This window comes from Mustela lutreola, chromosome 1 (assembly GCF_030435805.1).
Source record: "Mustela lutreola isolate mMusLut2 chromosome 1, mMusLut2.pri, whole genome shotgun sequence".
NCBI classification, from domain to species: domain Eukaryota; kingdom Metazoa; phylum Chordata; class Mammalia; order Carnivora; family Mustelidae; genus Mustela; species Mustela lutreola.
In genome coordinates, this window is record NC_081290.1 from 157,071,894 (window position 1) to 157,099,650 (window position 27,757).

General features: G+C 39.5%; 1 long non-coding RNA gene across 1 annotated transcript; it reads left to right on the forward strand.

Annotated features, from left to right (window-relative positions):
* The first annotated feature begins 5,300 nt into the window (after positions 1–5,300).
* LOC131820061 (uncharacterized) lies at positions 5,301–27,672 on the forward strand. Its single transcript, XR_009349448.1, has 3 exons — positions 5,301–5,420; positions 13,105–13,229; positions 26,304–27,672. It is a non-coding gene; the product is annotated as an uncharacterized LOC131820061 (long non-coding RNA).
* The last annotated feature ends 85 nt before the right edge of the window (positions 27,673–27,757 follow it).

Consider the following 27,757-nt stretch of genomic DNA (forward strand, 5'->3'; position numbering starts at 1 on the left):
TGGTTAAAACTGAAAGTCCTTTCAGTTCAGCAGATCCATTAGTAAGGATCCAAGACACACTCAATATACTTAATTTTGCTTCAGAACAATAGGACCAGTGATTATTTCTTTAAAAAATTTTATTTATTTATTTATTTTTAGGATTTTATTGACTTATTTGGCAGACAGAGACAGAGCGAGAGAGAGAACACAAGCAAGGGAAGTGGGAGAGGGAGAAGCAGGCTTCCTGCTGAGCAGGAAACCCGGCATGTGGCTCAATTCCAGGACACTGGGATCATAACCTAAGCGGAAAGCAGATGCTTACCAACTGAGCCACCCAGGTGCCCCTCTTCTTTTCTTAAAGACTTATTTATTTATTTGAGAGAGAGAAAGCAGGAGGAGGTGCAGAAAGAGAGAAAGAGAGAGAAAATATCCTAAGGAGACTCCCTGCTGAGCACAGAACCCAAGATGGGTTTTGATCTCAGGACCCTGAGATCATGACCTGAGTCAAAATCAGTCCAGTGCTTAACCGACTGAGCCACCAAGGCTCGCTGACCATTTCTTCTATGATGAGCCCAGAAAAGAACACAGTGTTTAAGAGGATGCATATTCAGGATAGAGACTGCTGGAATCCAGCTCCATCATTTACTAGCTTTATCTCACTGGCTGAGTTTCTTATCTAAGTTCCCTCATCTGTTAACTGTGGGTAACTCAGAGGCCTATTAGGAAGATTGAATGGGATAAATCTTGTAAAGTACTTAGCATAGTGTTTGACATATAGTAAATATTAAATAAATGTTAAACATTATTATTATCATTAATCTATCTTATGAAGAATAAAAGGAAACAGGGAAGTATAACACTAATAAATAAAAAGTAATTTGGCTGCCTTTCATGTCTAGGAATTAAATTTTAGGGGTTTGGATTACTGTATATTCTTATTCTGTATTTGTACATGCTTCATTACTTATGGGAAAATAAGCTATCAAACCCTGCCATGCTACAGGAATATATATAAAAATGGTTGGCTGCTTTGTAAAGTATTCTCAAATCTAAGGCTATTGAATTTTTTTTCTCCTTCAAAGAAACTTATGTTTTAAACACATATACTATCTCTGAAAAGTATCATCAGAGGTTGCTGGCTGGCTTAGCCAGTGGAGTATGAGACTCTTGATCTCAACGTTGTTCAAGCCCCACATTGAGTGTAGAGATGATTTAAAAAAAACAAAAAAGAGAAAGAAAGAAAGTGCAGTCACTATCTTTTATTCAGCACCAGAACCTTTGTTATTCTGAATCTGGGGACTTAAGACCATTGAAGTTTGTAAATGGATTGACAAGTGCTTCTAAGAAAGCCTGGGCAGAGTTCAGAATATTATCTTAGAAGGTAAAGAACACTATGTAAATAGAGTTGCAAATCTCTTTGTATTGAGCTGAGCTCACAGTTCAGTACCTTAATAATCTAACAGACACTAAAGTTCCTCAAATTTAAGACAATCCCTGATGAATTAGTTCAATTACTATGATGTGGGCCAAAGAGCAAGGTTACATATATCCTCATGGAGAGAAAGATATCATTTTATATTCGTTTTCAGACACCTTCAGTTAGATTTCCACTGGGTTTTTTGATGTGTGTGTGTGTGTGTTTTAACAACATTTAAATTTAACTTCTTGTTCACCTTCCTTACTACTTGTTTTTGTCTAGCATGATTTTTATGCCTTCGGGTGCCTATGAATTATTTATGCACCCATATGATTTTCTTTCTACATCTCCTTGCTATGTTTTAAGTGAAAAGTTATGAAGGAATATTAAATAAGATGAGAGCAAAGCCAAGGGAAATGCAATATAGTTATAAGTGTGTACTGATAATGCCAGTTGTCAAGTATTACTGGACTCAGCTAAAAAAAAGAAAAAAAAAATGTAACTGCCTTCACCAGTTGCTCATTTTATATCACCCTAAGGCAAGTTTATTTCCTAGAAGACATCGTTCTGTAATGTAACCCTTTCTCACCTCTAAATCTCCCTAGCCCCCACTCCAAATACTGAGTAATTTTACTAAATCATAATACATTCTGTTAGCAGTACAGGGAAAGGGACTAAATGAACATTGGATCATCTGTTATGCCGGCGGGTAAATTACAAAGTTCCATTTCTCTGGATCAAATGCATTTGCAAATCAAACCCTGTAGCAGCTACAAAAAAAGCAGGCATTGCTAGACTCATATTTTACATTCATTTTAAGTCATAAATCTTTAAAGTGTCGTTTAAGTCCCCAGACACAATTATGTATCTTTCTGCACTATTCATAGAGAGTAAGAAGAATTTGCTACACTTACACCGTCCTAACCTAACAATTCATAGCCTTAACGGGTCTTTGCCGGAGACTCTTTTCTCCCTTAATCTTCTCCCAAAGCCATAACACTCATGCATTTTTCTATGATGGAAAGACAGTTTTAGTCTGAAATCCCCAACTTTGCATTTTCATCTTAAAAATCTCCTCTCTGTAGGGAGTTAGCCCTTTTCTTGACTTTCAACTCAAAAAAAAAAAAAAAAAAAAAAAAAAAAAAGAAAGAAAGAAAGAAAAGAAAAAAGTGGAAACAGTGCTTCAAGTCAAACTTGATCTTCTGTGTCTATCACCTGACACCTGTTTCTTTCTTCTATCCTCACAGTCGGCCATACGATTTCTGTGTTAAAAAAAATATACCTCATCCATCACAGAGTTAAGAGATCAGGAAAAGTGCCTATCAAAACTGTTGTGAAAGAAACCATCTGCTAACTTTCAACTGGCTTTCCAAGAAGGTGCTAAGTAGTATCTTTTAGTGGCTCTGCGGCATGGAGCGTTAAGTCAACAACACCACACAATAAATGTTTTTCTCTCTTTAATACCTAAACCTGTTCCAATATATCTAGTGGAATCTTTTATTTCCTTTTCTTTGGCGATGAAAGAAAACAGGCTGTCACGTAAAAATCCCCTCTAAAACAACCGTGCAGTAATGGGGTTCGAGTTATGTGTTTGGAGTCTAAAAAGCAAGCATAGCCTCACTGTGTGATTTTTAACAATCTTTTATTCTCTTAGTGTCCTGTGAGTTGATTTCTCTTTCTGTAAGATATACGCTGCCTTTTATCTACTACAGAAAGAATAGGAAAAAAAAAAATCTTGGGAAACTCTCAGCCTGGTGTTTTCTTTTATGAGAATTTTGTCTTTTGTTTGTTTTTTGTTTTTTGCTTTTTTTTTTTTAAAGGATTACAAGTTCATTTACTTCCAAATATCAGTTGTGTTGTAGCTTCATGTGTGCAGTCCCTGTGCATCTGCGATTTTAGCTACTGACATCATTCCATATTTTTTTTGTGATCCAAATTAAAAAAAAAAATTAGATCCTAAATGGCCACTGCAGGGCTTTACGTTCCTCTTTAATGTCATACCTCTATTAGGCAGTTTATTTTAACTTCCTTCTTTTCCAGATTATTCATGTTGGAAGATATACTTTCGAAACTCCCCTCTAATGATGATAAAATGGACTAGACTTGATAAATCTTCCTGCGTATAGATTTTCAAAACTCCTGTTGATCCACTGTGCTTTCATGTTAAAGAAAGAATTGAGACATCAGCTCTAAGACAAAATAACTTCAGCTCCAGAGCAGAGAAGGCCAGCCAGCCCCTGGGTGGTTTTCATACAAGAAGATTTGAAAACTTCCCTCTATAGATGGTCAGTTACACACCCACATCGAGGCATCAAAGCGAAGGTGGTGACCAGTGTGGGGCTGATGGAACTCAGCAGGTCCTGCAGGTCAGTTTGGCTAAAGGAAGTGCTGTCACCAGCCCCGCAGTCTGTGGCTCTACAGTGCCCAGCTGTCAGAGGGAAGGCATTTATGTCCCTCTGGAGATGCATGGGGGAAGAGAACTGAAAGTTGATTGTGTGTTGATCTCACAGCTATCTCCTGATACATATCTTTTTAATACTGTGATGCGAATGAGCTCCTCTGTGTTACCAGCAAAGAGTATTTTTGCCTTTGACAGCCTGGGCTCTATGGTTAGATCCCATAAACCTCCACTTCAATCAGTAGGAATCAAAATGTGGGTGTACCTTTGCTGCATAAGTTCAGTTTAAACACATTTAGATAAGGACCAGTGTTTTTAGAGAAAGCTCAAGAATATGAAATGGTGATTATTGGAACGCCTGGGTAGCTCAGTCGTTAAGCTTCTGCCTTCGGCTCAGGTCCTGATCCCAGCCAGGGTCCTGGGATGGAGCCCCACATCAAACCCCACATCGGGCTCCCTGCTCAGGAAGCCTGCTTCTCCCTCTCCCACTCCCCCTGCTTGTGTTCCTTCTCTTGCTGTGTCTCTGTCTGTCAAATAAATGAATAAATAATCTAAAAAAAAAAAAAGAAGAAGAAGAAGAAGAAGAAGAAAGAAAGAAAGAAATGGTGATCATCCAAGGCTTTCTTTTTCCAAGCTGCCTGCCAGGTACATACGGGTGGAGGAGATGAGTGGATGTGGATAGGAAAGTGGCTCACTTCTGCTTCCCGCGGTCCCATTTTTTTAAAAAATATTTTATTTATTTGATAGAGAGATCATAAGTAGGCAAAGAGGCAGGCAGAGAGAGAGGGGGAAACAGGCTCCCTGCTGAGCAGAGAGCCTGATGTGGGACTAGATCCCAGGACCCTGGGATCATGACCTGAGCCAAAGGCAGAGGCTTAATCCACTGAGCCACTCAGGTGCCCCCCGAGGCCCCATTTTTATATGACTTTTCAGCCACCCTGTTCTAATCCTTTCATGGGCCATGAGGTTGAACTGGACGCAGGTTTGGCCACATAAGTAGTGTTGGGGGGCAGGCTTTTGAGGAGGTGTGGAGGGTGTGTAGTGGGCACAGAGGCAAATCCTCGTCCCCAACAAAAAATCAACCAAGCTGCTTTCTTCTCTTTTCAAGATTTTTATGTAATTGCTTGTGGATTAACTGCGTGATTTTCTTTGTGGTTGTTGTTTTGTTTCCTTTCGTTTTCATACTTTTTGACCTTCGGAGCTCAAACAGCTGGTCTCATCTGTACAACATTAAGTGATCGTTCCCATTGTGTTGTGTGCACGTTCAACAATGTTTTACAGCAAATGTGTATGTGCACTTGACAGAAGTAATAGTCTCATTTTACATTTGTGTTAAGTTTCAGAATACAACAGTAAATGCAAAACAGGTGCTAGAAAGAGCCTGCGGCAATTACAGCAGGGATGACACATCAGTAGTTGTCATAATGACTTAACAATTAAGGGTTAGCTGAAAATCTTGTTGAGCTCAGGAGACTGCTTAGTACCATCATCCTGTAGAAGCACAACAATTAAGGGGACTTGTCCTGCCATGTTGTTACTCAGAACTGAAAACGCCCTCTGGATTCATGTTTCCTCATTTCCCGGCCAGCTCATTCCACCAAATGACATGATTATGTGACGCCGGTGGGTTTTGACTTGCCTTCGGTGGAGAGGTTTCTTTTTCTGTGTTTTCTGTTAAATGCCCTTTGCTCTCAGCTTAAGCCGTGAACGAAATTTTACCTTTTGGCAAACTATGCTCAAGTCACAGACGTCTTTATTTCATAAAGTTAAATTGACTTTTATCTAGCGTATTTCTTTTTCTTATCAGCACTGGAAAACTGTTTTGGGGGAGGTCTACAAAACATACTCAGTTGAAAATCCTTTCACAGACCCCCCAATGCTAACCAAATTTTTACTTATATCAATTTACAGAAGGGTGGACGCTGTCTGATTTCTTCTTCAAAGCTAAAATTCCAGTTCACCTTTATTTTCTTTAAAAAATGGGTCTTGGGGGACGCCTGGGTGGCTCAGTTGGTTGGACAACTGCCTTCGGCTCAGGTCATGATCCTGGAGTCTCGGGATCGAGTCCCGCATCGGACTCCCAGCTCCACGGGGAGTCTGCTTCTCCCTCTGACCTTCTCCTCGCTCATGCTCTCTCTCACTGTCTGTCTCTCTCAAGTAAATAAATAAAATCTTAAAAAAAAAAAAAAAAGACTAAAAAAAAAAAAAAGACTTTAAAAAAAAAAAAAATGGGTCTTGGATAAGATTTCAGTTCCACGTGTACTATTCCCGCTTTGACTTAAAGGCTATAATTAAGTCTTTCGTTTGTTCCAACTGCAATTCATTCCTGGCACTGGAATAAGAGCTAAGATGTTGCTTCCGCCCATTCTTCCCGCAATAAAAGTGGAGTTAACAGCACAATGATTACTAGCTTTTCTAATGCGAATTATAATACACATGACAAAACAAATTCGCCTTAATATAAAAACGGAATGTAGAATTTTATTTCATCAGCTACCTGACAAGGAAACCCACTTATAAGTCCTAGAATAATATGAGTCTTTGCAATAATGTTTCTTTCTATTTTCATTTTCAAAAAACAGTCACATTTCAAATGACATGCCCATTCTTGGGTCAATGTGTACTTTTACTTTTTAAAAGCAATTAACAAGGGCACCTGGGTGGCTCAGTGGTTAAGCGTCCAATACCTGATTTTGACTCAGGTCATGATCTCAGGGTCATGAGATCAAGCCCTGTATCCTGCTCCCCACTCGGCATGGAGCCTGCTTAAGATTCTCTCTTTCCCTCTCCCTCTATCCCTACTCACCCCACCGCCTGCATGTGCACTCTCTTTCTCTCTAAAATAAATAAATAAATAAATAAATACAAGTAATTAGCAGACTATGTTAAAATATTACTTTGTTTCTTCCAGTCTGGTTTTTTAAGGTCAGAGTTAAATTCAGCATGTTTTAGAACTAGGTGCTGGACGAAACACCCTTCTTTCTTTCCTCTTATGCAATGTCTAGTCATCTTCTTTATTATGAGGGAACAAAGTGGGCACTTGGGAAAAATAAAAAACTGACCTCATAAGTTTAGGCTTAGCAGACGATTAGGTATAGGATAAATATCTAAAAAATACTTAGCTATCTGAAAAACAACAAATCAACAAATATCTTAATCTTCAGATGAATTTTACATATTGTTAACTCTTCTGCAAGTAGGCAACTGAGACCTAAAATCTAAGAAACATTTTAAGGTTATAAAAATGGGTTAGGAAATGGGAACGAAAGCCAGCCTTCAGACTCTTTATTCTGTGTTTCATTGACTAGATAAGAAAAAAGGGGGGGGGAGGGTATAGCTTTAATCTTCTAAAGGATGTGGTCTCACCATTGAGTTTTTCTAGGATTGATCCCACAGACTTCACAGTTCTCTGGCGACTAAAGGCATTTTGCAATGTGACCTTTTCTTACTTATTTGAACCAATTTACCCATAAATGCCTCTATTTTAGTCAGACCTTCCATGAACACACTGTGTTTATTCCTGCTTCCTTGCTAATGCCCCACCCATTTGCTCACATAATGCCGTCTGTGATTCTGCTCTCCACTGTTTGGCTTTCTGTCCCTTAGAGTTCTCAGCTCCAGTCTTACTTCTTTCATTAAGCCTTCCTTTGATGCCTGCAATTAACATCAATCTCTCTCTCCTCTGACCTCTGCAACTTACTCCTACAACATTTCATATCTTTATTTTGTTTATATATGGCTTTACATCACAGGTTCCTTATGAACTATATTTTGTTTTCTTACATCCACCGGCAACATAGTTGTATATACCTTATTTAATTGGATTTAAGGGTTAAAATGGTCAAAGGGTTCCTTTTTTTACCCCTGTCCATCACTAGTCCTGGTGATTTGAACTGGAGACTAGATGCTATAAGCTGAATGCTTGTATAACATCCCCCACTCCCAAATTCATATGTTGAAGCCCTAATCCCCAGTGTGATGGTGTTTGAAGGTGGGGCATTGGGAAGTAAATAGGTCATGAGGTTAGAGCATCATGAATGGTGTTAGTGCTCCTATGCAAGGAGACACAAGAGAGGGTATCTCCACCATGTGAAGGCACAGCAAGAAGATGGCCATCAATAAGCCAGAAAGAGAGCTCTCACCAGGAACTGTTCCCCCCAGCCGCCCCCACCAACCCAGCACCTTGATCTTAGACATGTAGCCTCTAGAACCTGAAGAAAGAAATGTTGTTTAAGTCACTCAGTCTATGGTATTTTTGTAATGGCATTCCAAAATGACTAAAATACTTAGCAAGTGAATCAGTAAACAGAGAATCCAAACCAGGTGGTTTAATTGGAAGGATTTAACCCAGGGAACTTCTTACAAAAAAGTGTTGGAAGAGCTAAAAAGGCAAACAGCAAATGATCAAGCCAGAGGTTAGGAATAGCAAGAAGCTGCCAGCACTTCCAGGGCTGGAGGGATAGAAAGAGGAGAAGCTTTCACCAGACTTCAGGAGCTGGGGCTGCTCAGCTGCTTGTCTTCTGACTTGCGCGCTCTCTCTCTCTGTCTGGGCCACCAAGAATAAGGGCTTCTTGCAGGAGGTTGGGACATGGAAGAGACACAAACACTGTCAGAAATACTGGCAAAAGCAAGGAAAGAAGGAGAGGCATACTCTGGCTTCTCCCCACCTTCTATACTCCAAACTCCTGCTAATGACTTTTATTGGCCAAACTAACAGGAAGCCAATTGGCAAAGAAGCCTGGGCAATGTGTTTTGCAGAAACCCAACCTCTTTGGTACAAAGCAGAACAGGAGAAGCAGAGAAAAGAAATCTAAGAGCAAATAGGCAAATGATTAACAATTGCTGGGCTAGAACTGAACAAATCCAAAGCTCTTCTACATGTGATGAAACCACAAAGAGTTCTAAATAACTCTTAAGTAACCTTATTATCTTTATTAGAATTGCTACTTCTGAATGATCACAATTTACTAATTTAGACTTAATAATATATGATTCCTTTTGTTTTCTTATAAGTTGGAAAAGAAATACCAAGCCTTTCTATCTTTGGCCTATTTCAAAAGGGTCACGACTGTTCTGACATCTGTCACCTCTGAAGAAATAAGTTCCAAAATGCATCACTTAATTTAACTTATTTCTCTAAATTCTAGCTGCTCCCTCACTGATAAAATTTCCATCTGTTAACACATTGAAAGCTAATCTCATTCTTTCATTATTAGCTAAAACTTTTTAATTTGAAAGAAATAGAAATCCAACTCTAACTAGCTTCAGCAAAGGAGGAAAGGTATTGGCTTGATCTAATTGAAAATCGGAATCTTGTATTTCAGGCATAGCTAGATCCAGGAACCTAAACGATAATCAGTTAAAATTTGTTTCTCTCTCACTCTCTGTCTCTGGTTTCCTGTCTCTTCTTACTCCACTCTGCTTGCCTTTGTTTAACTTTTAAAAAAAATTTTAATTTAAATTCCAGTTAGTTAACATACAGTATATGGTTAGTTCCAGGTGTGCAGTGATTCAACACTTACAACACCCAGTGCTCATTGCAAGTGTCCTCCTCAATCCCCATCACCTATTTCACCCATTCTTCCACCCCTGCCTCTGCCTCCAGTAACTATCAGTTTATTCTCCAAAGTTAAGAGTCTGTTTCTTGGTTTGCCTCTCTAAGTCTCAGTCAGGCTGGCTTTGTGTGTGACATGGGCATAATTTGGAAAGAACTCTCTTTGGTCGGCTTGGATCACGTGCTCACCTAGAGAACCATTCAGTAGGGCAGACTCTACGGTAGATCCTGATTTACTAGACCTAGATCCAAAGTACCACTTGTAGATGGTTTGGGAGTGTGATCTTTCCCATCCAAATGCCATAGATTGTTTCCAAAGAAAAGGATATGGAGAAAATAAAAACATATACTCAGGACACCTGGATGGCTCAGTTGGTTAAGCGTCTGCCTTTCACTGGGGTCATGATCCCAGGATTCTGGGATCAAGTCCCACATGAGGATCCTTGCTTAGTGGGAAGACTGCTTCTCCCTCTGCCTCCTGCCCTCCTTGCTTGTGCTCCCTCTCTCTCTCTCTCTGACAAATAAATAAATAAAATCTTAAAAAAATAAACAGGGGGACCTGGGTGGCTCAGTCAATTAGGCCTCTGCCTTCAGCTCAGGTCATGATCTCAGGGTCCTAGGATCGAGCCCCGCATCGGGCTCTCTGCTCAGCCAGGGGGAGCCTGCTTTCCCCTCTCTCTCTGCCTGCCTCCTGCCTACTTGTGATCTCTGTCAAATAAATAAATAAAATCTTTACAAAAATACATTCATTATAAAACAAGCAAGCATATATATACTCATTACACTCTTCCATCCTCCTCCTACTAATTTCTTTAAAAAATTTTGTTTTTGCTATTAGATTTTGCCAAGCATGTTTTAAACCACCTAGTCCCTATCTTTTGCTTCCAGACCCAGCCAATCATCAAGCTCTACCTCTTCTCCCTTGAAAATAATTCTATTATCTGTCATTTGCTTTTATTTTCACTGCTACTACTTTAATTTATTTATTTATTTATTTATTTTTTAAAGATTTTATTTATTTATTTGACAGAGAGAGATCACAAGTAGGCAGAGAGGCAGGCAGAGAGAGAGAGGAGGAAGCAGGCTCCCTGCTGAGCAGAGAGCCCGATTCGGGACTCGATCCCAGGACCCTGAGATCATGACCCGAGCCGAAGGCAGCGGCTTAACCCACTGAGCCACCCAGGCGCCCCGCTACTACTTTAATTTAGACCAGGTTTTCTCCTCCTTGGCGCTATTGACATTAGGGGCCAGATACTCTTGGTTGTAGGGACTCCTGCGCATTCTAAGATGTTTAGCTGCAACCCTGGTCTCTACCCAATGGGTGCCAGAAGGACTCTGCACTGTGTGACCACCAGAAATGTCCCCAGACATCGCAAATATCTCCTAGGGAGTAACATATGCCCTGATAAAGAACCCCTGATATAGAGTGCCTGTGTGGCTCAGTTGGTTAAGTGTCTGCCTTTGGCTCTGGTCAGAATCCTGGGGTCCTGGGACGGAGTCCTGCATCGGGCTCCTTGCTCTGCTCTTGCCAGTCCTCTGGCTTGTGTGTGCATGCTCTCTCTCTCAAATAAATAAAATCTTAAAAAAAAAAAAAAAGAACCTTTAATATAGATATTTGTTATCTTAGACTTGAGTTATCATGATAGTCTTTTAACTAGTGTTTCTCTTCCCAGTATGTATCCTTTTACCTTGTTTCCATACAGTATTACCACAATAGTATCATTAAAGCACACCACTGATCACGAAAATCCTTGAATAAAATTTTTGTCAGTTTTTCTGTACTGTCCACTGGATAAAGACCAGATTCTTTAATTTGATATCTCTCTTTGAACCCTTAACCTATTACTACTTAGCTCAACGTAAAGGAGTATTTGGCACTCCAACCGGACTACCCATCCCTATCTCCGCTTGCGTTTGCCAAGTTGTTGGTTTTGCTGCTTTACAGGGCAGCAAAGTAAACTGTCACACCCCCAAACTTCTACACATTCCCCAACGCCACCTCCAGGGCCACCTTCCCTTTTCCTCTAGGAAATCTCCCTTGTGTCTTTCTCCTTTGTCTCCAGTATAGCCTTATCCTCCTCATCAGCTCTCACCTTTACAACACTCTTATTATATTTTACTCTTGTCACCCATTTGACTCATAGCACATATATCTTGCATTGTTATTTTTTATGTTACTATCTTATCATTCCAACTAGAGGGAAGAGATTGAAGTATGTGATACCCTGGTATCAGCACTTAGATGTTTCCTAGGGCATGTTATAAATTTTCTTGTGTTTCTGTTTCCTGATTAGGTTAATGGAAAAAACCATGCCCTTCCTGCCCAGTTCAGTTTTTTTTTCTTTTTTCTTTTTTCTTTTTTTTTTTTTGAGAATAAAATTAATTCCTTTCATAGGGATACTGCAGAGGACAACACAGGTTTTGTTAGAATCCTTGGAAGATTTATTATGACTTGTTATTGATGGGCAATTGGGAATAAACGAGGAAGTAAGAACAGAATCTTTATTCTGGAGAAGAAGTATTTGTGGATGTGAGTGGATTAGGGATCAACCCTGTGTTTTGTACTTTCAATAGTTATGAGGGTGGTAGTAAAGATGAAGGAGTCATGGGAATGTTAACTGGTGCAGCCATCTTGGAAAATGGTAGTTTCTGAATTAGTTAAGCATACAGTTACCATATAATTGAGCAATACCAGTCCTAGGTACGTACCCAGGAGAAATGAAAATATGTGTCCATACAAAAACTTGGACGTGAATGTTTATAGTATTATTCATCTTAGCCAAAATGTGGAAACAACCCAAATGTTCATTAACTGATGATAAGCAAAATATGATATATCTTTTCAATATTTTGTCATAGAAAAGAATGAAGCACTAATACATGTTATAATGCAGATAAACCTTGAAACCTTACGGTGAAAGAAGATAGTCAGCAACAAATCTTCTATTATATCATTTCATTTACATGAATTGGCCTGAAATGGTAAATCCATATGGACAGAGAATAGATTAGTGTTTGTTTAGGGCTGGGGAGAGGAGAAGACAGGGACAAAGGAGTGATATATGAAGGGTATGGGGTTTCTTTCTGAGATGATAATAATGTTCTAAAATTGTGCTGATGGTTACACTAAGTGTGAATATACTAAAAAACACCCCACAGGATTGTACATTTGAAACTATGCACTTGAAATTTATGGTATATGAATTGTATTTCAATGAAGCTGTTATTAAAAAAAAAAAACTTGCAAGCCACTAGCTATATTAAAAAAAAAAAAGTCCATAGCCTACCAATGTCTTAGTAAGTTTCTTGAATCAAAACAGGTAAGATAATGAAAGACTAAAATGCTAAGTCCAGGGATGATATCATGCATATTTTTGGTGTCAGACCTTTGTTTGCTCCCAATTCATTTTTTAAAAAGATTTTATGTATTTATTTGACAGAGAGAGACACAGTGAGAGAGGGAATGCAAGCAAGGGGAGTAGGAGAGGGAGAGCTGAGCAGGGAGCCCGATGCAGAGCTCTGGCTCGATGACTCCCAGGACCCTGGGTTCATGACCTGAGCAGAAGGCAGAGGCTTTAACCCACTGAGCCACCCAGGCGCCCTTCCCAATTCATATTTATTCCCCTGGCAGAAACTCTGTGTTCTGCTGTCTCTGCATCTGCATTCTTACCTGACACTGAACACTAATTAGTGACTCATGGATCCATAGAATGCTATTAACTTGCCAATACTAATTCTCTCTTTTTCACTTAGCTATGTCAGGTTGTCAAACAGGAAGTTTTACCATAAAGGATTATACTTGTGGTGGGATATAGAGAGGAAACTCTGTGCTTCCAAACCATCAAGAACACTTGAGTGGCATCGGTTTCCTCCAACACGTAAGTTGTGGCCCAACAGTTATATAACAGAAAGTGTAGGCAGACTATGACTTTTATTGTTGTCAGAGGTAACCTACGTTCTTCACTCTGTCAGACCCATGTTAAGATCACCACTGATTTGCCGAAGAGTTTTCATTTCTCTGTGTAACGTATAGATTATCCTACTTAAACTCAATTTCGTTTTTTGGGTCTATTTCCCCTTTTAAGTATAATAGGAATATGTGGACCTCCCAACCCTTTCCTGGGGATGGATTTTTTTAATCTACATGAGCCAATTGGGAAGTTTGGCTTTGCCATCTCTCTTGCAGACATTCTCTCTGACGTTCTGGGTTTCTTGGTTAACACAATGGCATCTGTGTCTTAGCATGTCTGGAGATGAGGTGACTCTTTCTCTTGGTACCAGAGATGGGATGGAGAAGACTTTTTTATTCTTCCCCTTGCTCCCTTGACCCTTTAGCCTCTTCAGTAGGAAAACATTAAATGGCATGCCATATATAATATTTAGCAAAACCCAGTGATAGTGATAAATGGAGGATTAATAGTCACATGTATTAAGCACTTACTATTTACCATCCACTATGTTGAATGCTTTATGGAATCTCGACAACTCCATGAATATGTATTACTATTGTGCCTATTTTATAGGTGGATAAACCAAGTCTTAGAAGTGTGGAACAACTTGCCCCAGATCTAGGCAGTCTCACCAATGCTCTTAACCACTGCCAAGATTCAAGTTCTAAATACAGTTGACCTTTGAAAATGTGGGAGTGGAGGCACACCAATTCTGCACCCCTGCGCAATAAAAAATACACGTATCCCCCAAAACATAACTACAAATAGCCCATTATTTACCGGAAGCCTTACTGATAACATGTGCAGTTTATTAGCACATATTTGGTATGTTACAGGTATTATATATCGTATTCTTACAATACAGCAAGCTAAAGAAAAAATTATTTTTAAGAAAATCATAAGGAAGAGAAAATACATACATTTTCAGTACTGTGCAGTATTTGTCAAAAAAAAAAATTAACATGTAAGTACTTGGCAATTCAAACCTGTGTTGTTCAAAGGTCAACTGTAGTTTGGAATTTTCTTTTCTAATTATAAGTAGGCTCTACACCCAATGTGGGGCTTGAATCATGACCCCGAAATCAAGAGTCGCATGCTTTATCATTGAGCCAGCCAGGGACCTGGAGTTTGGAATTTCTTTGTGCATTTGAAGGAAATGACCACAAGATGCAGGCTTTCACAGTGTGAGTGTCCACCTGCTGGACACCTTCTGTTTGTCTTCCAGATCTGTACATTTTTCCACTCTGTCTTGTGCATTGGGAGTTGACCCTAAATTATGTTGATGGCACCCTTACCCTTTGGTCCCAAGAGGATCATTAGCAAGAGATTGGAAGGAGAAGAGCAGAGAGGTCAGCTCTCTCCTGTCTTATCACTGTCCCCTGGCTGAGTACAGTCACCATAGGTGTCAAGCTGTTGTCATATGGCTCTTTCTGCTCAGCATTTTCTGTCTCCAGGTTCTGGTAACCATTGTTTCACTTTGCCTAAGGGCGGTAACACCTGCAGTTCCAGCCCTAGGAGTCACACTAATCCCTTGTGGTTTCTTTACACCCTGCCCACACCTTTGTAAATAGACCTTTCATCAAACTCTCTCTGGATTTCCCTGTTGTGATCGTGCCATTTGTTTCCTGGTGGGACCCCAACTGATCCAGTCTCAATGGGTGTTTTCATTTCCTTGACGTGGTTCTAGCTTCAGGTCACACCCGTGACTCCTGTTAGAGAAGGCTCAACTCCAGTTCTTTCCTGATGCTTGCAGGCTCAAGTAGTTGGGAGGGCAGTGGGCCTTGGGAGAAGGGGAAGGTGCAAATCTTTCCTCTAGTTCTGGTTCAGTCGCCCCACCTAGAACAGTTTCTGGGACTGTTGATGCCTTATTAACTAATTACATCTCTCAAAAACTCAGTGTAATTATTTTGTCAGAGACACCATGGCCTAACCTAAGCTGAAGAAGACTATTTCTCTTACTAACAGGGCTGTGGCCCAGACATGTGGAAATAGTGGGTCTTAATTATTGTCCCTAAAATCACTGGATTCAGATTCCTTTTTTTCAAAAAAGATTTTTAAGTAATCTCTAACCCAACATGAGACGAGGACTTACAACCCCGGAGATCAAGAGTCACAGGCTCTACTGCCTGAGCCAGCTGGGTGCCCCTTGGTTCCAGATTTTCTTCTGCTGCACCTGGGGCCCTGGCAGGATGCACAAAAACCCTTGATAGCTTTTAGTGGCTTCCTGGAGAATGTTACCAACTGTGATAAAAATTACTTTGATTCAGGATTTGGGGGTGAGAGATGCTCACTGATTCTTCCTTGTGCGTTAAGTAATGGAGATAAGCAATCTTGCTTCTTTGGAAAAGAAGCCTTTCTACTTCACATTTTCCCTCTGAATATAAGAGTATATATAGAGTCCTCGGGAAGATCTTCAGAGATGTATTTAATTCAGTTTTTGAAGGGTTGGGAGGTCTTCTGGCAGGAAGTTACAGATGTTGGCTGGGGATTTTCTAGGTGGAGAGAACCATTTGTGCAAAGGCACGGAGGCAGGAGAAAGCGTGAGAAATTTAGGGAAACCAAATACAGGACTCTATGATTCCCAGGGTTCACCTAATTCAAACATCATCAGACATCAAGGATGAGCAATTAGACAGAGCATCTACCAGCCCACACAGGTGGGTATAGCTGATGTCTGTTCAGGTTGGTTAGCGCCCTTGCCTAGGGTGACCAAATATCCTGGCTGTCCAGGGCTATCCCAGGGTTAGTACCAGAAGTTCCATATCCCAGGAAACCCATTAGTTCTAAACAGACTGGGACAGTTGTTTGGAACTAACTGCTGCTAGAGTAGTTCAATATTTTGGACATCATCCCAGCATTAATATTTAAGCACATATATACATTCATGCAGCTAATGTTTTCTTTTTTAAGATTTTATTTATTTGTCAGAGAGACAGAGAGGGTGCACAAGCAGGAGGAGAAGCAGGCAGAGGGAGAGGAAGAAGCAGGCTCCCTGCTAAGCAGGGAGCGGGAGGCGGGACTCGATCACCATGATCCCCTCGATCCCCTCGATCCCCATGATCCCCTGGGATCATGACCTGAGCTGAAGGCAGACGCTTCACTGACTGAGCCACCCAGGCGCCCCATAATATTTTCTGTATATGTATTTATGTTCTTGGGTCCTCACTTTCCAAGTTTAGGCCTTTGATAGCACTCTTGCTCTTTTAGTCTTGAGCAGGATTTCTAACCCAAGACTGTATTAGGTATCATCAAACATGACTTCCTCTCGCCCTGACAGTCTAAAGAATTTCCCACGCCTGTAGTCTTCTGAGGCATCTTGAACTTTTCTTTCCTGCCGTCAGAGTGAGTTTTCCTCAAGGATCTTTGAAGAACTCTTTTCAGACTTTTCTGCTTAGAGGAAATTCCTTTTGAGCCTCCGAAGATGGTTGGTTGTATTAAAAGAAGCACAGCTATGACGGGAATGTTTGAAGACTGTTCCAGACATTGTGGGCTCATTTTGGTTTTAATTTTAGTCCTTGAATTACGTATTTAATATAGACCAATTTGCAAGAATAGCAGATATCCCAGCTGACTTCTGTGGCAGGCAGAGAGTTCTTCCTCTCTGCCATCCTCTGAGCCAAACAGCTGTGCTCTGAATCAGCTCAGCAGGCAGCTGCTGGGTGCCCAGTCCTGCTGGAACATTCTCCCGCTTTGAGGCCACACCTGGGAGCACAGAATGTCACCGGACAAGCCAAGCGAGGTGACTGGTGCTACGGAAAAGTCTGTTACCACTCCTTCCCTTACATGCCCGAAGCTCACAGACATCTGCAAACGATTTGCTGAAAAGTAAAGTTTATGTTGAGTGAGAGGTCTGAGAAGTGCCTGCTTGATGTAAAGACATATTCAGATTTGGAAAAGCTTTTCTTTGTCAGAGGCGAAAGCATTCATCTATGACTCCGTGAGGACGGTAATTATCTCCAATCTTTCAGAGTTATCATCACCATCACTATTATTTTCCATTTGCTGGAAAGCCAGCTTTGGAAACACAGCAGAAGGAACAACTGCCCAAGTTCGTGTACCGAGGAGTAATTTCCGTGCTCCATTCTTGTCCCCATGGTCACGTTTTCTGTGTCTTAGCTTTGGCTAAATCCATACCCATAGGAAAAAGCTGAAAGAGAGTCCTCTGCTCAGGCCTGTTCTGCCATCACTTAGTTATGATTCAACACATATTTACTGAGCCCTTCCCATGTGCCAGATACTGGTGATGGGTCCCCTCTTCTGTCGTCTAATATTGGTGGCAGTTTCAGACCAGCTTGGCAGGGATATTTTGGAGAAGGTGCTAGTCAACGCACATTACATGTTTATAAGTTCTATCCCTCACTGATCAAGAAATTGAAATCGGAGATGTAGGGGACTAAAGATTCACTGTGACAAAAACTGTGGGAAGCAGAGCTCAAGAAGACCCTGGATTTGCTCCCCAGCCAAGTTCTCTATTTGCAAAGCTTTAAGATATTGCTCAGGAGATAGTGGCTGCGTAATTTCTGTGGGCACCTCGTTAAGACTTCATTAGGATCACTTAAACCACTTAAAGCCCAAAAGTCAGCCCAACTGAGGTTCTCAGATGGGGTGAGATGCCTGAGTCACACCGACAGACAGATCCAAAAAGACCAGCAGAATTGCTGTGAATTATTGCATCCATATCATGAAAGCACCTGGCAAATTGAGGATTTATGGGTGGAGTTGAATAAAATTGAAAGCAAATGCTTGTCTAATATGAGAAAGAAGCAGGAAGAAGGCTTAGGGAGAGCCTTGGGGAGAAGAATCTTGCTAATCTGATAAAAAAATTTCCTTTTATGGTGCCACTTTTATAGAACAATTAAGCACACATAATAAATTGTGAAAGGGTATATATGCTAAATTCTTAATAGAGGTTGCCTTGAGGGGGTCAAATCAAATTAGGAGGCACTTTAATGCACTGTTTTTTTTTCAATCAATTCTTCTTTAATTAGTAGAAACAGGAGTGCAAAAAATGATAGATTTATTTAATTTTTCATCTTGTTTGAGAAATTATTCAAATAATTAAAAATTTAAAGGCTTGTATTTAAGCAAACACTTATCGGAGCCTCTATTACGAGCATTACACTCAGCACTGTGTGTGTGTGTGGAGGAAGCTTGTCAAAAATGCTGATGTACAAAAAAGGTCTAAATATTGTACTGTGAGAATGTAAGGAAGGAGTGGGGGTGGGCTTAGTGCTAGCTTCCAGTGAAAGGTGACATTGGAGCAAAGACTTGAGGCATGAGGAGAATTTCCTTAAGAAGCAAATGTGGAAGATTTCTCCTTCCAGGTTGAGAGAACAGCATGAGCTCCATGAAAATGTGACAGCACACAGTCCTTTGGGACAGGATAATAGATTTGTGTGACTAAAGCACATTCTCTTGAGGGAGGAAAAGGAGTGTTTGATGTAAAGAGCTTCAAATGTTATGCTAGAAAGTCAGGCTGTTCTGTAGATATTAGAAAGCCATAGGAAGCTTTGTTACCGAGGAAATGATACAGTTTTACTTTTATGTTTGAACATGAAAAAAAAATTATATACTGTTTTATATATATATTTTTATATACTGTTTTGTAATAATTCCCCTCTCCCATTTATTAACATTTTGTGAATGTCTTTTCATTGTCAATAAATATAAACACATTATTTTTAAATGTAACATGTATGGAAGAACATGGATGGATGTTTAAATTAGTTCACATATTTGGATTTATTTATTATTATATTTTAAAGACTTCATTTATTTATTTGAGAGAGAGAGAGCACATGCACAAGCAGGGGAGCAGCAGAGGGAGAGGGACAAAACAGAGTCCCTGCAGAGCAGGAATGTACTTGCCTGTTCCTTTGGAGGTATCCAATTTTTCTTTCACGTTTCAGAATTTCGTTTCCCTCCTCCAAGATTTTAGCAGGATATGCTTGTGTTATTGCTTAACATTGAATGTTTTAATTTTGTTTATATAAATCTTTAAGCCATTTTAGATTTATTTTGGAATACAGTATGAGATACAGAATCTAACCTAATTAAAAAATAGTTTCCCCCCAAAAAATAGTTTGCTGGTTTTCTTGCTGACTATTAAAAAATATGTGTCTGGGGCACTTGGGTGCTTGGTCAGTCAAATAGTCGAGTCTTGATTTCAGCTCAGGTCATGATCTTAGGGTCATGAGATCCAGCCCAGTGCTGGTCTCCGGTGCTGGGCATGGAGCCTGCTTAAGATTCTCTCTCTCCCTCTCCCTCTGCTTCGATAACCTCCAGTCTCTCTCTTTGAAAAAAAAAAAAAAAAGACTATGTTTTGTTCCTATTGTTTTGGAGTACTTTTGTAACTATATACTAAATTCTTACTTTGGATTGAATTTTAAACTGGATTTAATTTTTGGATATGGTATTGATTCCATCCATCTCTTCTGAATACAGTGCCACAATGCTTTCATTTTTGTAGCTTTACAACAGACAATACACAATAGGAAAATCTCCCCTTATTCCGGCTAGTTTTAAATAGTTTCCCATATGTGCTAGGGTAATTCCCCTCCATAAGCCTCAACGTTTAATGAGAATCTTCACACTTAACAGCCTTACGTTAATGATACTCCCAGGAATGATGAGATTAGGAGTGTCCATCCTTAAAGAAGGGGATGCAGGAAGAGAGGACTATATGCAGAAGTGGATCAATAAAAGGGTGCAATGTTTAGAAAAATTGAAGATATTATTATTTTTTTTGAAAGGAAAGTGAATCCAGATGGCTGTAGATGATGAGAACCCAAAGCTTATGTGTTTGTTATGTAACATATAATATATAAAATCATGTGTTTATCTTTTTAATAGAGTGGTGTCACATTCTACTTACAATTTTATATTCTGCTTGATAAAAATATTCACATTGTTTTAGAGGCATTTTCTTTAAAGACTTTTTTTTCTTTATGAACTTATTTTTATTGGTTGTATAAAGCCCATCTGTTGGATGGCATAGGACCTCATGATGCTTTGTAAAGTTGCATAAGAGTACTTCACTACCAACATCTCATAAAGGTCAACCACAGAGGAAGCATTAGAAGGTGTCAGAAAAAGAGATATTTCTCTCCGTGTCTCTGTCTCTCTGTGCTTGGCTTAAATTGCTGGACTTCATGGTTTTCAGATTCAGCCGGCTTTTTTGTAGATTCACTCTTGAGCATCATGTGCTTGAGTAGCTCTTGCTAATTTACAGATCCAGTCTAGTTATTTACCTTCTGTAATTATTTTTTTTAACTATCAGCTTATTGTCAGTAATGTTTGATTTCTTATTCTTTTACTTCAGAAATTGTGGCATTCAAGTCTTAGGAGTAGACTAACGATCCGTGATTAAAAATATTATAAAATAGTTTTCCCCAGTCTCTAAAATCTTATTTTTCATGATTTATTTTTAAGTGGAAAGGGGGTTATAGAGAAACATTACCATAGCTCAGATAGCCAAGTGGTTGACCTGACCCAGGACTGGAAAGTAGTTCTGGCTCCAAGCTTAATGATTACTTTTCTCAAATTGCCCGTTCTTTCTGTCTTTCTTTTTTTTTTTTTTTAAATATTTTATTTATTTATTTGTCAGAGAGAGTGAGCACAGGCAGACAGAGTGGCAGGCAAAGGCAGAGGGAGAAGCAGGCTCCCTGCTGAGCAAGGAGCCCAATGTTGGACTCAATCCCAGGATGCTGGGATCATGACTTGAGCCGAAGGCAACAGCTTAACCAACTGAGCCACCCAGGCATCCCTCAAATTGCCCTTTCTGTTGTGAATCATCCTCACACTCTTTGTATAAACCGCACTTGTGCATAGAATGATGGATTTTATATTCTAATGTCTTATTTATGATTTTAATCTATATTTAGAAATTATATTAGCCTACATTTTTATTTGTATTGTGTTTTCCAGCTTTGGTATCAAAATTAACTGCCAATTGTTTTTATACTTTTCTACACTCTAGACTGCTTTATGTGATGTAGAATGATTTGTTCTTTGTTTGATAGATTTAACATAGATTTTTTTTTAAAGATTTTATTTATTTATTTGACAATAGAGAGAGGGGGAGGCAGGCTCCCTGCCGAGCAGACAGCCCAATGGGGGGGCGGGGGCTTGATCCCAGGACTCTGGGATCATGACCTGAGCTGAAGAGAAGACAGGGGTTTTAACCCACCGAGCCACTCAGGTGCCCAGATTTAAAATAGATTTAAAAATACAATAGAATATTTTAATGAAAATTGATTTTATAAAAACAAAATAGATTTAAAAATAAAAAATTTAAAAATAAAATAGGTTTATTCATTATTAAATTATTAAAATAATTTAAAAATAAAATAGATTTTAAAGTCTCCTAATCCAGCCATACTTTGAGGGGCATTTTTTGGTTTTTGACTTTTATATTTTTTATAGTTTTTGCTTTATAGTATTAATGTTTCTACCTGGTTTTGAATCAGTATTTCTGAGAAATTGTTTATGTGACATACATTTTTAGAATTATTGGTGCAAATTATATTTTATCTTCTCTATAATTAAAAGAATCTTTATAACTGAGGCACGCTACATTCTAATTCCCAACGCTGTTTATTTTATGTCTTTTCTCTTACTTTCTTGTCAAAAAGTTGATTTTATTGATCTTTCTAAAGAATTAGCTTTTATGATATTAAGAGGAAAAGAGAAGGAGAATATATATGATATACGTATAGATCACACTTATTACCATTTTTTCTATTTGGTCTATTCCTACGAGAGAGAGAGATCAAAATTTCACATTTCTTACAATTTTTCTATTATCTGTGGCTTTATAGGTTTCAGAATAGTGTTCATAAGTGCATAAAAGCTTACTATTGTTATGTATTTTCTCCAGTTCGTACCTTTTATAAATGTAAAATATGTCCCTTTTTTAAACCAGTAAATGTCCTTTTCTTTACGTTTTATTTGGTTTAATATTAATACTGCAATATCTAATTTCTTTTACCAGAATCAGTCTGTTAAATCTTTTTGTATCACTTTATTTTTTACCTGTTAGTGTACCTTTGTTTGCTTTAATGTCTGCCAAACCTGGGGCTGCCTGCATCTCTCTGGTTCAGGCCATAAATTTTATTCTATTGATTTTGGTAAAAGAAACACCATGTGTTAGAGATCAACTAAAGTGTCCATCTAGTCTTTATTTCCTATCCTATGCAATGCTCAGATAATATCTAAGTATTAACAACATTGTTGCAGGTATCAGCTGAAAGGTGGAAGTTTTAATCAACCCAAGTATTCTTAGGTTCTGGGGCTAGCATCGTTTACTTGGTGATTACAGAGTGAAGGGACAGACAATAGAAGGGGCTTATTCTCAGCTAATATGAGTGGGTAACCTGTTTTGTATCTGCAGAAACTCTTTTGATTTTTTTTTTCCTTTGTTCTTTGGAATTCCTCCATGAATATTTTTCAATTTTCCTGCTTTAGATTCAGTGACTTTCTAAGGTTCTGGGTATTTTTCTAACATTCTTTAGGTTGGTTTCCTAACTCACTAATTTGCTTCTCAGCTCTGTCCATTATGCTATTAGCTCATAACTGAGTTTTTATTTTTCCAATTACATTTAAAATTTGTCATGGATGCAATATCTTCTTAAATCTCTCCAAATATAATAATTACACTCGTGAGGTAGACACTCTGTGGGTGAACAATCTTGCCTCTCTCTGTTCTAAATGTTGTAATTCATAAAAACCTGCACCTGGATGTGGCTATAAACTCTAATTCTTGGCCAAGTCTGTTGGGGCTGTCTTTCTATTTCCTTTCTTTTCATTCAGAGGATGTAGTTATGTGATCTGGAGTTTCAGCAGCTATCTTGCCACCATCAGGACAAAATCCAGACTGAATGGCAGAGCAGAAAAATGGAAAGAATATGGATCCTGATGATATCAATGAAATGCTACAGTGGCCTCGGGTTACCGCCCTTCTTTTTTCTCTCTATATAACAAAAGCAAACCTGATTTTCAGTTCACTTTTAGTTGCATTTGCATAGCCGTTTGCAATCCCTGGTGAATGTAACGGATTCCTAAATCCTTTACTGATTACTAGCTTATTTTTATTAGTTTTATTAGGTCTTTTGATTATTGAGTTTGGTGCTCCTCTCATGGTGTGGCCTCTCTTCAAGTAATTATAATTCTTGTTTGACTGCTCATCTCTTTAATTAAGAATCCCAGCCTGCCTATCTGTAGAGATTACCTTGTTTTGTCAATAATGACCATTGGGGAGAGATAAAATATTTCTGAGGAGAGACAGCCACAGGTCCTTGGCATGGGGTCATTTATCTTCCCCATCAGTAACCACCAGAGGCCCCGGTACTGCTTTGCTGACACAGCCCCAAACCTCTGTTGGAATGAGTAAAGGCCACAGGTGCCTAGGATTTGGCATTGGTGGGGTGGGGAAGGAACACAGGGAGGTAGAAGAGGGGTCAGCCCTGCCCAGGTGTTCTAAGGAAGCCACCTAAATTAATCACCAAGGGCTTCTCAGTCCCCCATCCCTAAACAGCCCCCCACTTTTCTTTAATAAGGTATTCTTTTTCCTCAACTTCTTCCACCCGAGTAGACATAAGATTTTTAGTTTTCTCTTATATTGCTGCTTTGAGTATCACAATCCAGTGTGCTTTCTATTCTTTAGTAGTGTTTCCATTATTATTATTATTTTTTTTTTTTGTGGGTGTGATGCTTTCTTCTGTTTTGGGGCTAATGTAGATTTATTCCTTTTGAACTAGGGGTTCTCAAAACTTAATTTGGGTCGGAATCACCTGGAGGTCTTGCTAAAACAGATTCCTTGGTCCTCTACTCCAGCGTTCCAGTAGATGCGGAGAGAAGTAAGAGAAATTTGCATTTCTTATATGTTCCTGGGATATGCTGATGCTGTTAGCTCAGGGAACCACACTTTGAGAACCACTACCTTAAAATATATCTTTTGGGCAGGTGGCTCAGTCGGCTAAGGGTCTGCCTTTGGCTCAGGTCATTATCCTGGGGTATTGGGATCAAGCCCTGAATGGGGCTCCCTGCCCTAGGGAGTCTGCTTCTTCCTCTGCCCCTCCCCCCACTTGTGCCTCTGCCCCTCGCCCTACTTGTGTGAATGCATGCATGCTTTCTCTTACAAAAATAAATAATTAAAAATATATCTTTCACTTAATGAAACTTTGGAAAACAGGTGTATACATGTGATTAGTTTACTGTATTAATCCAATCTCAAAAAGTTTGGTTCACTTCAAACACATTTTATTTTCTAAAAGCCGTGATTTTGATAATTAGATATGAAAAGCTGAGGGGCAGACCAAGTAAAATGCTTGTTCAAAAGTTTTTGTTTTGTTTTGTTTTGTTTTTTGTTTTTTGAGAGAGAGAGAATGTGAGGTAGGGGCAGAAGAAGAGGGGAGAGAGAATCTTAAGTAGGTTCCACACCCAGCATGGAGCCCAACACAGGCTTGATCTCACAACCCTGAAATCATGACCTGAGCCAAAATCAGGAGTCTGATGCTTAACCAACAGATCCACCCGTGCGCCTCTAATTTTAAATAACTCCCTCCATGCTTCTTGTCCATTTAAAAATTATTCCTGGGTGGCTCAGTGGGTTAAGCCGATGCCTTTGGCTCAGGTCATGATCCCAGGGTCCTGGGATTGAGTCCTGAATTGGGCTCTCTGCTCAGCAGGGAGCCTGCTTCCCTCTCTCTCTGCCTGCCTCTCCATCTACTTGTGATTTCTGTCAAATAAATAAATAAATAAAATCTTAGAAAAAAAAAATATTCCAAGTCTGTTGCTCCTTAGTAATCCTATACCCACCATTGCCTTCCAGAATGCAATGTTTTCATAGTTCAGATTTTAAGTGAATTAAAAAAGAAAACCCTAGTGTGTGTGTGTGTGTGTGTGTGTGCGCGCGCGCACGTGTGAGAGAGAATCTACTTTGGTATCTTTGCATATAAAAATATGTAGTATTTATGGACAAAGAAGAATTTGAATATCTAAACGTTGTCTCACAAATTTACATTTCTTTAAGAGTAAAGGCCCCCAACTGTCACCTATCAGGCACATTCTACAGGTTAGCCTGAGACTGACTCAAGATAATCTAACCATCTACTTGAAGCCAAACCACTCACAGTTTTCCCAACGTAGCCACTGGTACCTGAGAAATTCAAACAGAAGGACGAGGCTAAATATATATCGGTTCCTTTTGTCTCATTCCTGTTTCTCCTTTCTTCTTAGGAATTTATTTTCAGGCCCAGGCACATGATTACATGCTGGTTTTCAAGATTGAAAACCTTCTGCTGTGCATTTAGAGAATGGGTTTAAATACATGAATGCATTTAGAAGAATTACTTGTATGCGTGTGCCTGGAGGGCACAGAATTTAATACACATAGTAACCTGCATGGTTTATTTTAAACTTGAGGCTTCTCTCCTTTCTTATAACAAGACAACCTTCCTTCCTTCTGAGTCTCCTTAACTTAAGTATTTGAACGTGCTCTGAGGTTATATTATTCCCACTACCTGTCATTGAATGCTGAGCTCAAACACTGCTTATTTTCAGCTCTAACTACTTTAATTTAAATTTGCAAGTAATTATTACCCCCTCGAATTTGAAATGCACATTCCTTTAAGTGCAAAAATCACACTCAAGTGAATCAGCTTAGGTGTAAATATAAACAACCTTAGAGTAAAGGAAATCTAAATTAGCCAATCTTGTATTAGCTGTAATCTGAACATATCACACATGTATTTTAGGCTACAACATTCCTGCTATAACCTAACAACTAAAAATACTACCTGTGTGCTTGAGGGTAAGTTATGACTGTCATGGGAACCATAATTTTGAACTTGAGATTTGTGGGCATAAATCTCAATCTGTTTCTGCCTAAACTTTAACTTAGACAGAAAAGAATGTTTGAGAGGCTTCTTTGCATATTGTAATGATAGCATGTGGCCTGGCTGTGAGCTGTTGAAACCACCATCTTTTTTTTTTTTTTTCCAGATATCACTATATATGAAGATGTCACCTAAGAGAGGACACCAGCTAGATATTGCTGACCTTCTGATTGCCTGACTGCCATGTAAATACCTGGGAAGGGCCAGATTAAATGGTCATTGATGCGTGAGAATTTCCTAAGTGAAAGAAATGAAGAAAGAAGAGTAATATCATCTTGGAAGTCTTTGTAAACTATTTAGAGAAAAATAGTACAGCTGACTCTTGAACAACATGGGTTTGAACTCTATGGGTCTATACTTACACTTGGATGCAGAGAGCAAGATGGAATCACTCGTGTCAAGCAGCCAAGGGTGGTGCAGCTCCGACCAGATAGCGCCCAAACCAGCACAGGCTAATGACACCCAGAACGGATAACAAGTAGAACCAGAGCAGGTTTGCTAAGGCCAAAGCAGGATTAAATTCCTTTATAGAAGAGAGATTTTTGCAGCAAACTGCCAGACTCTCCTGACACTGACCCTTTCAGGTCTCACCACATCAAAAAGGCAACTGCCACAGAAGGCTCTACCCAACTGATGTTGGAACATAACAGAGATTCTCCACGGCTTGAACATAATTAGCTGCACAGGGTGAGAGCCGACCCTGACCTGACGGAGACCCCATCTCAACAGTGTGCTCATGGATGGACTTCGAGTTGAGTTCGTTAGCTTCTTACTCCTTGTTGGATCTTGTTTGTTGTGTGACTTTATATGGTCCTGTGCTTTGTGTGATGTGTATGAAGCCAAGTTAAATGCCGAGTGACAGGTCTTTGAGTTTGGAATCCTGAAGCCGCTTTGCAATTACATTAGCCTTGCTTTATCATTGAATGAAGCTGACACTATGGAAAGACACAACTTGTGTGTGTGCCTTCATAGCGTGCTCCACAATAGGATTGCTTCTGCACATCGTGGAAGAGGGTGAGGTCACCACTCTGCTTTTGCTTCTTCAAGAGATGCTGGGGTGCCCTTGTGTTTCTCTTTTGTCAGCACAAAAGGAGTGAGGAAGTGACATATGCCCTCTTGAGCTCCATTGTCACGTTGGAAATAGAAGCCCAGAGAGAGGTGGTATAAGAGGCCTGCCAATGCATGTTCACCAGGTGGAATAATTCTGACACGTGGTCCATCGGCAGTAAAGAGCTAAACTCGAAAAACAGTGTTGGCTGGTCTTGGTGGCAGAGGGTGGCTGAGATGGTTTGGAAGGTTGTAAGTGGAAGAGAGACTGGAGGGTGATTGGGGTGTGGAAGAAGGGATGTTCCTGGCTCTGTCCATTCAGATGCTACGAAAGCAAGAGATAGACCTGCAGGACCTCCAGGCACACTTCCTATGTGTGAACTTTTTACGTTGCAGTGCTGGAAATGTATTTTCCTTCCTTATGATTTTCTTAGTATTTTTTTCTCAACGTTTTTTTCTCTAGCTTCCTTTATTGTAAGAATACAGTATATAATTTACATAACGTGTAAAGTA